The sequence below is a fragment of the Convolutriloba macropyga genome, chromosome 15, assembly GCF_964194025.1.
Source record: "Convolutriloba macropyga chromosome 15, txConMacr16.3, whole genome shotgun sequence".
NCBI classification, from domain to species: Eukaryota; Metazoa; Xenacoelomorpha; order Acoela; family Convolutidae; genus Convolutriloba; species Convolutriloba macropyga.
In genome coordinates this window covers 32506915-32520993 of record NC_134482.1, presented here as the reverse complement: position 1 = coordinate 32520993, position 14079 = coordinate 32506915, and positions in this window count along the sequence as shown.

Here is a 14079-nt window from a genome sequence, read left to right as displayed (position 1 = left end):
TAAACGAGCTAAAATCTGATCATTAACGAGCTAAATTCTGACCATTAACGAGCTAAAATCTGATCATTAACCCTCTAAATTCTGACCATTAACGAGATAAAATCTGATCATTAACGAGCTAAATTCTGATCCTAAACGGGCTAAAGTCTGATCATTAACAAGCTAAATTCTGATCATTAACGAGCTAAATTCTGATTATTAACGAGCAAAAGTTTGAAATAGGTTAAATAATGTCGGAAAAAATCTACAGTTGAACTAACGAACACATTTTTGAGATTTTCCCCTCCTCCTTCTCTCAACCGGGCTGGGGAACGGCTACGGCGGAGTTACAAACAAACAACTAAAGGAGATTTTGAGAAGAGCGTTAGATAAAATACCAAGCTCAAACTCTATTTTCAATTGAAACAAAGCATGCAACGCTATGTACGAACGCTTTGCAAAACTGAACACAAATAAACACCAAATTCAAAAAATGTGTTTAAAATTAAAAGCATGAAATCATTTTAAGCACACAAGATCTGCGGTTAGAAAAATTCAGGAGTTGGAGTTTTATTGCTAAATACGAAATTCACTTTAGTCCATGATTTTTCTTTCAAGTTGATCCGAATGTAAATTCCAGCAATGCGGTAGAAATTTTTCAAAATTCTACAAAAATCACAGCCTACATATATACATTTAAATTTCGTTTGATAATTACTCTTGTGAAATACAATTACGTTCCTGACTCTCAGCTGGTTATTGATGGTAACAGCAGCAAAGCTGAAGAGTAATTAACGCAAGCAGAAATAAGAAATGTCTTTATTTTTTAGTATATGTAACGACAGCAAAAACTGTATCTCAAAACTGGTTTCATGGCCAAAAACTGTCTCTTTCTTCTCATTTGAGTGTTTTGTTTTTTGAGTTTGTTCTTATAAACATTCATTTTTGCGCTCTGCAAATGAGATTGCTTTGAATATCGATTCTCGACATTGAACATATAAAGCTTGGTTGTGGAGTCGTTGGACAATATCTGATGGTCCTTCACTTAGTCTGATAGGTTACGATAGCTACTAACGTTGTTGTCAATTCTGACAGAGATGTTTTTGGATAGATGGATAGCTTTTTGAAGATCACAAATTGGTCTTTTTTAAAATCGCAAGAGAAAATACAGAGGAAAATAATGGATCTGTGGTCACAACTTTCTCCATCATTTTCCTTCCACTTTTTTGGCTATAATAATTTCTTTGCTGAAGAAGTACAGTGTCGAGTTTATTAAATGATCACCAAATTCAACTTCCACTGGCAACCATGCGCACTTCTTTTTATAGAATATAATGCAAACTGTCCGTAGACTTCAATCGGACTGACTTTGTTTCCTTCTAATCTTCCATTGAGGAATATTATCTAAACCTTAAAAAGGTTTTTTAAATGTTTTTTATCACTTATAGCTACATACTTAATATAATTTTGTTGTTTGAGTTTGCAGTTAAATTATAGGTAACGTACTCTAGGTAAATTGCACGCATCAGTTTTTTGCAGGTAATTTTGCAGGTAATGTTACCTGCAATTTTGCTTACCTGCGAACGTTGCAGGTAAAATTACCTAGACATTTTTTAGAGTGTATATATTAATTATTAATAAGTGTAATCTGAAAAATCTCATGTAATCCAGAGATCCCTTATAGCACTTAGTGCGCGCAATCAAAAACTGGAACGTTACGATAACTCAATTAAGAATGAAAAATAGTTTAAAAATATTTATATGACAAATGAAATTAAACCTAATTTTAGATTATCGTAACTTTTTTATTGAGACAGTAATTTCCAGAGCGCAATCGGCAAATATGAAACCAAAATGAGTCAAACATTGGGTTATCAGACCCACTTGGGTTGCGTAATGGAGGTGCAATGATAACTTTGGGGGTGTCCTGACTGACAATATTTGATATAATGTATCACTTTTATAAAAGCAGACGTTATTGTACGTATTCAGTTTCTCTGTTCTTCAGTAAAAAAATATTTTTGAAAAGAATTCAACTCAACAACAATTACCAAAACTTAGCATGGTCTTTCAAGTTCTCCAAGTTAAATTGGGAAGTTCTCTCGGTCCACTCTTTTCCAGTTAACTATTTGTTAGGGGATTGATCGTTTTCTCTGTTGGACACTTCGGCTCTGGGCAAATCTTTGGCTCTGAGAAAAATCTGAAAGGGGTCTAAGCACGCCGTACATACTTTGAAAAGGTTTCTCTTCAAACTATCCACATCATAAAAGGAAACTATCCATACTTTAAAAAATGCTATGATCAGACTTCAGACTGTGAATTGGGTACTGATCAGACTTTACAGACCGTAGGCAGTCCTGCCTGACTTTGAAGAACGGTTCCGGTTTACCTCACGTGCGCAATTTACTTCGGTCTGATCAGAGCTTTTTTCTTTAGATTATTACAATATGTTTTATTTTTTTTTCATTTGGTCATTGGGTTTTTAATTGCGAATTCAGTTGTCAAGCAAGTGAGGTTGAGACTGAAGCAAAAATATTGATTCTGCATACGCGATTCATTAGATCATTTGGCAGCGTCAGCGAGTGAACTTCGCATCTTTAAAGGTTGGTCTAAGTTTGTATTGAAAGCAATTTGTGTTGTAGGAATGAAGAATGATTTGCAAAAAATTAGTAATAAAATATTTAGGATCAACACTAACCAACGAGGCCTGATTAATCTAAATTTGATGAAATTCATTGTCCTTTTTGATAGTCGCAGATTAAAAAAAAATATTGAATATCAAATTTGAACTGGTTGCATTTAGTTAACCGAGCGACTCGAAGTTGAAAATTTTACACGCTATTTTTCTTTTTTATATATAATCAGAAAAATGTTATCTTTATTTGTCTTGTCTTGTCTGAATATGATCTTATTGATAATTGGGTAATTTACGTTTCATTTAGAAAATCTTGCAAAAATTCATTTAGTAAAACTTGCAGACAAAATTCCTTTCATCTGTGTATTAGATGAAAGCAAATAGTCAAAATACTCGAGGTATTTTTGTGTAAAACGCATTTTAATATTTAACGGACATTGTTTTTGTAAATTTTCAGTTTGCTCAGTCTTATAAGATCTGATGAGATGCTAAACGATCTTCTACTAAATGCTCAGATGTTGTAAGTTATGAGTTATTGGGGTGATAATTTTATAGATCTAATAAGTTTGCATTTGTCTAGGGTAATTTTCAATTAACTTCAAAGTTAATTAAGTTAATGACCAGGGTATTTTTCAATTAACGTCGAGGTTTCTAATCATAAACGACGATCTAGATTTCTAAAATTTCGAACAGGTGTTTCGGTTTTCGCTAAATTAAAGAGCCTGTATCTTTAATTTGCAAAATCTAAACTTCATTCACATTTATTTATTGACGAAAATACCGAAGTTCTCCAATCCGTAAACAAGACCGACGACAGATATAGTTTTTTAGCCAATTTTTTTGCTTTCTTTTGAAAAAAACTTACCGACATTAGCACCCATTTGAAATTGCGTATACGCTAGCTCACTGATAGAAAGGTAACAGGTTAATAGAGCAGTTATGATAATTATGAATGAATAGATTGATTAAGTTGTTTGATGAGAAAGAATAAAGGCTTAAACGCCCAAATGAAACAAGACTGTTGTCAAAAGTTAAACTCCATGCAGTATATGCGAAAATAAATCACCTGAAGCAGTCGCCTTTAGATCAAAGAATACCTTTCACTTTGTTGATTTAATAGACTAGTTTATTGAATTTAAACGTTTAAAGGTTCAACTGTTCATAGGTACATATAGAAAGTGAACCCAGGAATAGTTTATTTACCCTGAATTAAAGATCAGCTTTTAAAAATTGTAGTTAACGAATATAAGTTGAAGAATCGATAGGTATGAAAATATATGGATGTATTAATGTTATGATATTTTAAAAAATATACCTTTTAAGAATGCTAATGAGCTAGATGTGTTGCGGAGACATCTTCACTTTAATTTCGGTCATCTTAATGATTTATCGGAACAAAAGAACGTTAATAAGCATAAGACAAAGTATCCACAACCTGCTAACTTTATATCCATTTAGTTTGCTTTGCGTTTGTAAAAATTACCCTTCCAAATAAAATATCGTAAATTGTCGAAATTGAACAGAAATAAACACAAGAATGAAAATCAAAAGCAACAAAATTCCCAAAATTAATTCACTATCTAATTTTGACGCAATTATTGATTTTTTTCCCGAACTTCTGGGAAGATTACCCTCGTAACAGACTATTCTCTGTGTACTTCGTTTTTAGGTGGTGCGTCCTTGAAGTAAAAAATTTTCTTCTGCTTGACCTTTTGCAGTTGTTTGAACTTTACAATTAAACACAGCCCAGGCAGTCCAAAAGTTTCAACATTAAAAAAAAATCCTGCGATATTTGCAATGTCGCTGAAAACAATAATCAAAGAGCCAGGAAAGATAACAATGATTGTGGTCATACAGTTGTTTGTGCCTTCTGATCAATTATGTCTTTTCGCCTTTATCGAACGTGAGTTTTCTGACTTGCGGTAGATATTTTTAATTTAATACCTTTTTACGAACAACGTTTCCACGAAAGAAGCCATAATTGAGACCACACCTGCTATTCTTACCAAAAATACGCACAAAATAAACTTTTTGATGTTTTCAAGTCTTATGCACTGTAGGCACCTGCACCCAGGACCAAGTTAATTTAAGCACTGGGTAGGCCTTTTTGCTAGACTATTATAGGTACTCAATATGAATTATCAATTTGTGATGTTTTTAGGGAGTCGTGTACAAGCCATGGAAAAACTTTGAAGTATAAACTTAGATGAATTGTTTCAGAATCAGTGAAATTTGCAAATTTTGTTACTATTTTTACAATCAATATTGTTTAAAACATAATGCTCTATTGTTATTGATTGATGATTTACAATTAGTCGAAATTTTAGAGAAAACAGTTAAACTTGCTTTGTCCTCTAGCTCTGGATTAATACAATACAGACTAACAAAGGTGAAGATAAAATAAAATCTTGAGAAACAAATGCTTTTTATACTTTTTGAGAGAATGTATATTAGAGTTGTTCTTATGGCAGTTGATGTTTTGCAGATGGGCAGGATCCGGGAAAACTCCTTTAGTTGTTGACCCATTTAGGAACCAACAGTCGACGGAACCTCCACTTCGTTGGGAGAGGTGGAGCACCCAAGTAAAGCTGGCCATTCTTGCCAAGGAAGTAATAACCCTGGACACTCTACTCCATAAAAAACCCGAAAATGCAACCTTTCCAGCGGAGCCCATTTAAAACAACCCATTGATGAAGCCACTCAGACCACAGAATGAGAAAGCAAAACAAGGAATGCTCAATTTAAATTGAGCTGGGAACTCTTATGTAAAAAAAATAATCGAAGCCACAAAACTCTGTTGCAATCGACCCTGGGATCTTTACGATCGAAAATGCCTCTCTTTACTATATTGAGCATCCGATCTGAGGTGAGATGAATTGTATACAGAAAAAACCTCACGCAGTCATCAACGAAATAACAACAATAGAATTGTGGAAGCCACTGGAGCTGTCGTTCATTAGCCCTCGAAACTTTATGTTCGACAGATATCTCTTCTTCTCAAGAAAACAAAAAGGAGAGACTGTTGAACAACATTACAGCATACTAAAGGTTGAAAACTGCAATTTCAAAAAATCTGAAGAATTAGTAATAAGAGACGTACTCATAACTAATATGTCAGATACAGACATCCAGCGAGATTTGCTCAACGAAAGTGACGACCCAACTACAACTCTACAAACAGCCATAAAAGTGGAGATGGGACAGCAGAATCAATTGGAAATAAAAACCGTCACGCAACTCGCCAACAACAATGTACAAAATAGTAGTAGTTTATGGCTGTTTACTCTACAAACAGCCATAAACGTGGTGAAGATGGGACAGCAGAATCAATTGGAAATATATAACGTCACGCAACTCACCATCAACGAGATACAAAATAATATCAGTTTGACCCAGTCAAAACAATCAGTATTAAAATAGTGGAAATCAGTCAAACCAGTGTTGGAGTTGCGGTCAAGCATGGCATTAAAAATCACAAACAAAATTGGATTGCATTAGGAAAAAAATGCAATAATTGCGGAATCAAGAGTCGCTTCGCAAAAATATGCCGAAAACCACAAATGAAAAATTAATCAAATTGAAGTATCAAAAAATATGCTAAAACAGAAGACGAGAGGATAAATAGGTTGGAAAACATCAATAATACGTACAAATCCGACTACAGCTCATCAGATGATAACTGCGTGGCAACAATAGCAAGCGACCACTACCGTGAAATCACACCGCAAAACAAGAAAGTTAAAATTTGAAACATTACATTCTCACTACTCCTAGACCCCGTAAGTGTATGCTCCATCGTGACAAAGGACGTAGCAAAACTAATCTTAGACATCTCAGATGAGGCAAAGTGGTCAACAAAGAAAAAGAGAAATATAAAGAATTTCTCAAACAGACAGATGACTACAGTGGGCTTACCGGTAGCTCCAATTGAATGCAAAAATTCGTCCGCAAAAAAGGTACAACTTGTAATTGGTGAAAACGAACCACGAACACTCGTTGGTGCACTTGTTTGAGAATGTCTACATCTGTTTCAAACAACAACAAACGATCAACAAAATAGTCAACTGCATTAACACGCTGAACCAAATAAAAGATCAAAACACCAAGGCTTCCCCGGGTTCACAACACGAATTGGTCAGTCAAAAAAACCTTACAGTTAAAATTTTCATAAAAACTACCAAATACATCACCAAAGAGGCAGGAGAGTCCCAGTAAAAATACAAATTGTCAGAACAGAAACCCGGGCAAACAGAAAACTTGACTCCATGTTCGGACAAAAACTTCATTTCACAAAAATGACACCCAAGAAGTATGGATCATTAAAATTAGCACTAGATTCTAAAGTCCTGAACAAATTAATTCACAGAAATAAATACCAGATGCCGTATATAGACATCTTGATACAACTTAATTCTCGAAATATAAGCTCAAACGCTGCGCAAAACGAGTAATACTTCACAGCAATCCATTTGCAATACGCTTGTAGCCAGCTCAATTTACACCCCGAAACCTCGCGGCACTGCAATTCTAACTCAGTGGCAATAAAACAGGCACATATCGATTTAAGACAGGTTTCTACGATCTGAGCGGTATGCCGTTCGAATTTTAAAAAGCCACACTTACAACATTAATTGGCCTTAAAAACGCACATTGCGATCTCGACGATATTCCAATTAGTAGTTGAACGGTTGACGAACACCTAAATTTGGCCAGAAAGTGCTTAATTAAGTTGTACGATTAAAATCTGAGAATAAATATATCAGAATGCGACTTTGCTAAGAATGAAATAGAATGACTCGGATACAATTTCTCGAAAACCGGTATAAGACCATTAGAAACAAAAAAAGCGCTGTCCTTAACCTGAAATCACCAAAACGTTGAAAAAACTAAGGTCATTTTTCGGATCTTCACACCATCTTAGTAAATTTATACCGAAATTGTGAAAACTGGGCCACCCCTTAGAACCAGTATTGAAAACATCAGAAAGATACACAAGGACCAAAAACCACAAACTATACCTTGAAAAAATCAAAAACCGATTAGCACAAGCGATTGAAAAAAACAATGAAACCCGAATTTAGAAACCATAAAATAATGCGATGCATCTAAAGAAGGTTTAAGGGCAGCTCTGGAACAATTAAAATACAATTGCTGAAGAACAGTTGCATTAGCTTCTAGTTTTTTTAAATGCGTTTCAATACAGATGAAGTATCAATAATCAAGTACTCCTGGAGATAGTATGGGCAATCGAAAACTTCAAGTAGTATGTTTTTGGGCAACAACTTAAATTCATCAGTGACAATCGGGCAGCACTCTCAATCATTAAAGAACATCGCTCAATTAAACCCTATAACAGCAGTTTCACTCGTTGGTTAGATCGCCTTTCAACGTTCAATTTTGAAACAGAACACTTGCCACGCACAAAATTGGGCCTAACTGACTACATTTAGCGCTAGCCAAATCATGTACCACCCAAAATAACACATTACGATGAGAAATTTCGAGTAGCAAAAATAGATTTAGTGAAACGCATTGCGAAATGTTTCTTAGAAATAAATGAGTAAATGAATCGATCGCGCCGCAGAGTGAGGCAAATTACCAACCAATACATAAAAATGTCCAGAATACAAGCTAAAATGCTAATAGAAAGCACAAAAACAATTCACGCAAGTTCTCAATTCGGCGCCAAAATACGTTCCTCAAAAGGATTGAACAAATCGATTAACACAACTGATGAAAATCAGTCCATCAATTTGATAGCTCTAATACAGTCAGCCAGTCCTCACTCTAACTTTGAAGGATTTGCCCAGCAATTTGTCAACCTAATCGATATAACAAAAAAGCTAAGCAAAGTACACCATCCAGAGTTCGATTTGACGACGAACCACGACAATCTACATCACAAACACAAACACACAAAACCCCAACAACGGATGGAACACATATACAAGACTCCACCCCAGCAACGCCTTTAACTTCGGTCTGCGCAAAATCTTCACAGAACGACTTTTAGCCGTTTAATATCGCAAGACGCGATCCGTAAAGAAGCCCGTGACTGTGCATTGACGGGGAATGGTGATAGATGCAAACAGTTCAGTCCCTACAATCACAGTTTTTTCGGGAATTACTTTTGAATGCAGGTTGCGGTTGCAGCGATGATGGCACAGCGATCCCACAGTCCATCAACAGTGCCTGCATAGAATCAATTCACTCAACATATCCCGGCAGTTGGGGGTTACTGATTTGGTCACAAATGCTTGCAGGCGATACATGAACAAGAGGGGTTATACCATCAACACGCAATTGCTATAAATATTCAAAAATTCCTTCAAAACTGGATCCTATTACATGGCGTTCTGGGGCGCATTTGCTTTGACCAGGTAAGATTCCAAATTGGAAAGCAAAATAGTAACTTTTGCTAGCAAAACAGAATTTAAGTAATCGAGGCGCCAGTTAATGACCAGAGAGCTATCGGCTTAGTAGAACACTTTATTCAAACAATTAAGTGTAGAGTGGGTTACCTCAAAGAAGCTTCAAAACAGCCATTCAATTTGAAAAGCCCGATTAGTTCAAAAATATACAAACTTAGAATATGCAGACAGAAAACGCTGAAACTAATGCCATTCAAGGCGCATTTCGGCCGCAAAATCAACACACCTGTAAGCATTATAAGTACGAACCAAATCCAAATAAGCTATCTTATCAAAATGTTGTAAATGAATATTTATTTCAAGATACCGTTCAATGGACAACGCTCAACCTCGAGGACAAATGAAAAGAGATTGTAGTAACACCGAAATCAGAGTCAACAGAACCAACGAAAATCGGGACGCGACTGAAAGGCAACTCAGGAATACACCCGACGAGACGCGATCGATAAAAGTAGAGGTTCTAGGCCGTCATATAACCCCGAACGGAAGAGTCCCTCCTGTTAAAGCTGGCAAAAAAACTGGCTAATAGACAATCTGAGAAGGACTTGCATGGTCTATATGATGTCCTGGCACCTGTTTTGACAATCCGAAAAACGGCGAATACACCTACACGATCAAGGAACCGGGAGAAATTCAGGTTATTGTATAATGAAGTCAGATGTGGCGAAGGTCGGCACAAAAAATGACAAAAGAACTCCACTGAAACTCTCAACTGACAGAAGAGGAAAAACGAAATCAGAAAAAAACAACCGAGGTAAAAAAAAAAAGAAAACATTGCAGCGATTTAAAAACGAAATCAAGAAAAACAACCGAGGTATAAAAAACAAGACAGCGATTTAAAACGGAAAGCTCAAATAGCCAAAAAACACAAGCAACACAACACATAACCGCGACGCAGCTAAGTAAACCAAACGGCGAACACGATTCAACAAGTTTGTCAACTATATTGTGCCCCGTGGTATTGACTGCTACTAAGAGACTCAAAACGAGCACCAAATCGCAACAAGCCTACAAATCAACACAAAAATCAACGGCTCTCGTCAATAGCAGTTCTTCCGCATTCTCTCCAGTCGGGCCACAGACAATTGTAGTAGAAGGCATACAATCACTCGCGCAGCAAAATTCCACTCCAACAACTCAACTGGAAATTAGAGTGATCTCGCCCCAAATTACAACGGTTGTACAAAACTACGAATCGCCAAATTTGGACCCCATAATGCACTCTTCTTTAGAGGCAGACTTGAACACCGATTTAGAAAGCGAAAAGAATTTGTTAAAACTTAAAGAATTTGAAAAACACCATCAACATTTTTCATTGTTTTTAGTAACCAGTATACATGATATATGATTTCCTTACACACTTGTAAATTTTAACGAAAACAAAGCAATGCTTTATTTTCTTTTTTGCGGTGGAGGAAATCTGGTACACAGGTACCATATTTCTACTAATTAAATCTTTTAACCAACCAAAATGCTTTATTTTGTATAATTTCACGTTGGCTTTGTTTATGTCTGATATTAAGAGATTTTACGTTGCAGTTCCTTAATCACTTCACAGTTGACAAATTTTGCAGTTTCTTTGCTAAATAAATAATCTTTTTGTTTAAAACATTTTCTTTTGCTCATGCATATATTTTTGTCTAGCACCCAATACTTGGCTGCCGGTTTAAGTTTTATTCTTAAATTTTTCTTCTTGAAATTCAAGACTGAGTTAAAACTTCAATCAAGCCGTTCTATTCGCCAAGCGAAAATAGTCTGTAATTTTCATTGGCCAAATCAACCCTCAAAAAATTCTAACAGCACAATAGTCTGAAAAGCCTGTTTTGCCCCACAAATCAGCAATAGAAAGATAATCGGTCTAAAAGCATCGCGATTCAGCAATAAATGTCGCGGCAAAGAATTGCATACAAAACTAATTTCAGGGATTCCAATTCAGGAATACCAAAGATAATCCAATTCAGTGATCGTGTTCAAGCAGTTTAACTAAAGTCCGAGTGATTCGCCTTGCAGTTTGTCAGGTATTCTACCTAAGCAGGAAAAGGTTTAAAAATTACTCCTTTGGTGGGTTTAACTTCTGCCTAGACAGATACGACACTTATTTGATCAGACAATTTTTTGAAAAAATTTGCTTTTATGATGATGCAATGAGTTATTAGGAATTGTATTTATGGGAATATGAAACTAATTCCTAGACTCAAAAAATTGTTGTGCTAAATGCCTTGGAGCAAAACACATTTGCAGAAAAACAATAAAGAGTTTTAATTGACATCTGCCTATGCAGTTGGCCATATACCCATATACAAATCGCTTCCATTAAAAGCTATACAATTTGTTTTGCTCAAAAATGAAAAAGATTAACTTTCATATGCAACTAAAAATGTTATAAGAATTGTTTTCAAGTTTATTAACTTTGTTTGCAATAACACAACTTGAAATTCATGAAAATTTTAAAGGATCTTTCCGGACCCTGGTCCCACAGCGTATCAAAAATTGAAACATTGTTGTCCGTTTATATATCATGGGCAATGTACTGTATGAGTAGTAGTAGTAGTAGTAGTAGTAGTAGTAGTAGTAGTAGTAGTAGTAGTAGTAGTAGTAGTAGTAGTAGTAGTAGTAGTAGTAGTAGTAGTAGTAGTAGTAGTAGTAGTAGTAGTAGTAGTAGTAGTAGTAGTAGTAGTAGTAGTAGTAGTAGTAGTAGTAGTAGTAGTAGTAGTAGTAGTAGTAGTAGTAGTAGTAGTAGTAGTAGTTAGTAGTAGTAGTAGTAGTAGTAGTAGTAGTAGTAGTAGTAGTAGTAGTATTAGTAGTAGTAGTAGAAGTAGTAGTAGTAGTAGTAGTAGTAGTAGTAGTAGTATTATTAGTAGTAGTAGTAGTAGTAGTAGTAGTAGTAGTAGTAGTAGTAGTAGTAGTAGTAGTAGTAGTTAGTAGTAGTAGTAGTAGTAGTATTAGTAGTAGTAGTAGTAGCTGTAGCAGGAGTGTAATATGGACCATTTTTCACCCATATTACACTTTGGCCACAAAATGTACCCTTACCCATATTAAGATGACCAAATTAAGCTTTGAAATAGGTACCCATATTAAGATCCGAGGGTGCCCATATTACACTTTTATTTTTTCGACCAGTTTAAGTTTTCGCCCGATACCCATTTTCACTCACAGTCATATGACTTATTTGACTAGAGTAAAATTTGGGTAGTATTTTGTAATTTTGTGGCCAATCACAAAAAAATGGCCGATAATAGGTCTAGATAAAGCAATTTTTTGAGGAAAAAGCTGAAAATGTGTCGTTACTCCTGAATTGTGTTTTTTTGCTTCGAAAAAAAAGTTTTTTTGGTGAGTTGTCTTTTCGTTTCATTCGCGTAAGAACAGTGCTCAGCTTCTTATTTTTTGCTGAAAATTAGAGAAACCTTACAAAAGCTAACTTCAGAAGACAAAATTTAATTGATTCCGAACTCACAGATAATTGAGTGCTTTTTACAGAAGAAGCGTAGACAATTTCAGTCAAATTCCATCTGTCTGTTTGAAATGTGATGTCACATTTTTACAACAAAGGCAGGTTTTACATTTTATAATTAGGCTCATTTACAGCGTAATTAACCTTGTGGGTTGCTCTTTCATCGCAAAACTTGCTGGCATTTCGGACTACGAATCAATTTTATGGAATTCAAAAAAAGAAATTGGAGAAAAACGTTAAAAATCATCTTGATTGTTGCAGTTTGTTGTGTTTCTTACCACACGTTTTTCCGTTCTCTCAGTAACACTGTAATCTATGCTGCAGATTATGTTGCCCGCTTTACCATAGTTTTATCAGTATGTCAGTAAGGTGTTAGTAAATTCAACTTCTCTTTTCGATATATAGAATTGTTCATCAACAGCTAGACGGCCACCTCTTCTGAATTTCCTGCATTTTGTCTTCTTTACCTTAATTTTCAACTAGTTCCTGCTACAATACGTGTTCAGATCATTCAAACTTTGTTGCAATAGCTCCCATGTAATAAGTCATCAGCGTAAAATATAACATCTAGACCCTTGCATTTCAGCTCAAAATACAAATCAGCTATGAATAAACTAAACAAGAGTGGTTAGAATTTGTCTCCTTGTGCTACTCCTGTTTTCTGTTCAATCTCGTTTGACAAGAAATCTTCTGGACCAAGGATCTGCTGGAAGTTGCATTTTAGCACTGATTGTGTTCTGTGTATAATGGTCCCATGCATCCCCACTTTTATCAGTTTTGTAAGCAGCATGTTCCTGTTCGCTTTTTCGTAGTCAATGAAGCAGGCATAGTATTTGCCACTGCAGCTGATGTTATGCTTGATTGCTCTTGTCAAGTGCGAAACTGCGTCGATTGTTGACAGTTTGTGTCTGAAATCATATTGGCTTGGTGGTAAAATTTGATTTTTCTCGACCTATGTTCGCAAAGGCTGGTAAATGATACCCGTGAACAATTTGTTCATGCAACATAACAGGCTAATGCCTCTGTAGGAACTTGGTACACTTTCAAAAACTCCTATTTGTGTTCATCATTTTGAGCCTATTTCAGAATCCAGAGACTCCTCCAGCATAAATTGTGACTTGTATTAGCTTTTGTCCTGATAAAATTTTGCTCAACTGTAAACGTTAAGGTTGGTTAAGGCAAAGCTTATGTTGCAAGCTTTAATCTTTTGTAAGCGTCAATGGCTCCGTATTTATAGTGAAGTTATCACTGTGTGTGTTTTTGATCCATTTTAGAATTGCTGGCCTAGGTCTCTTGCGATAAGGTCCATCTTTTGTATCCAAAAATTATTTTTCTTGTTCTCTTTTGCCCATTTTTATTTAAGTTTTGCAGCAAAGTGTAAAAATTATTTCTTGGGTTACTAATAATAATTTCAAAATTGTGTTTAGGCAACAGTGTGCTTGTTATTGGCAAAAAAAATTGGGTTAACTTGAAAAACTTGAAAAAAGAAGAAAAAAATTTCAAAAAAAATGGGGGACCGCCGGAATTGGAGGCTTGGCCTCCAATTTGGGATGGTCCCCCATTTTCTTTGGCCGCCATAAAAA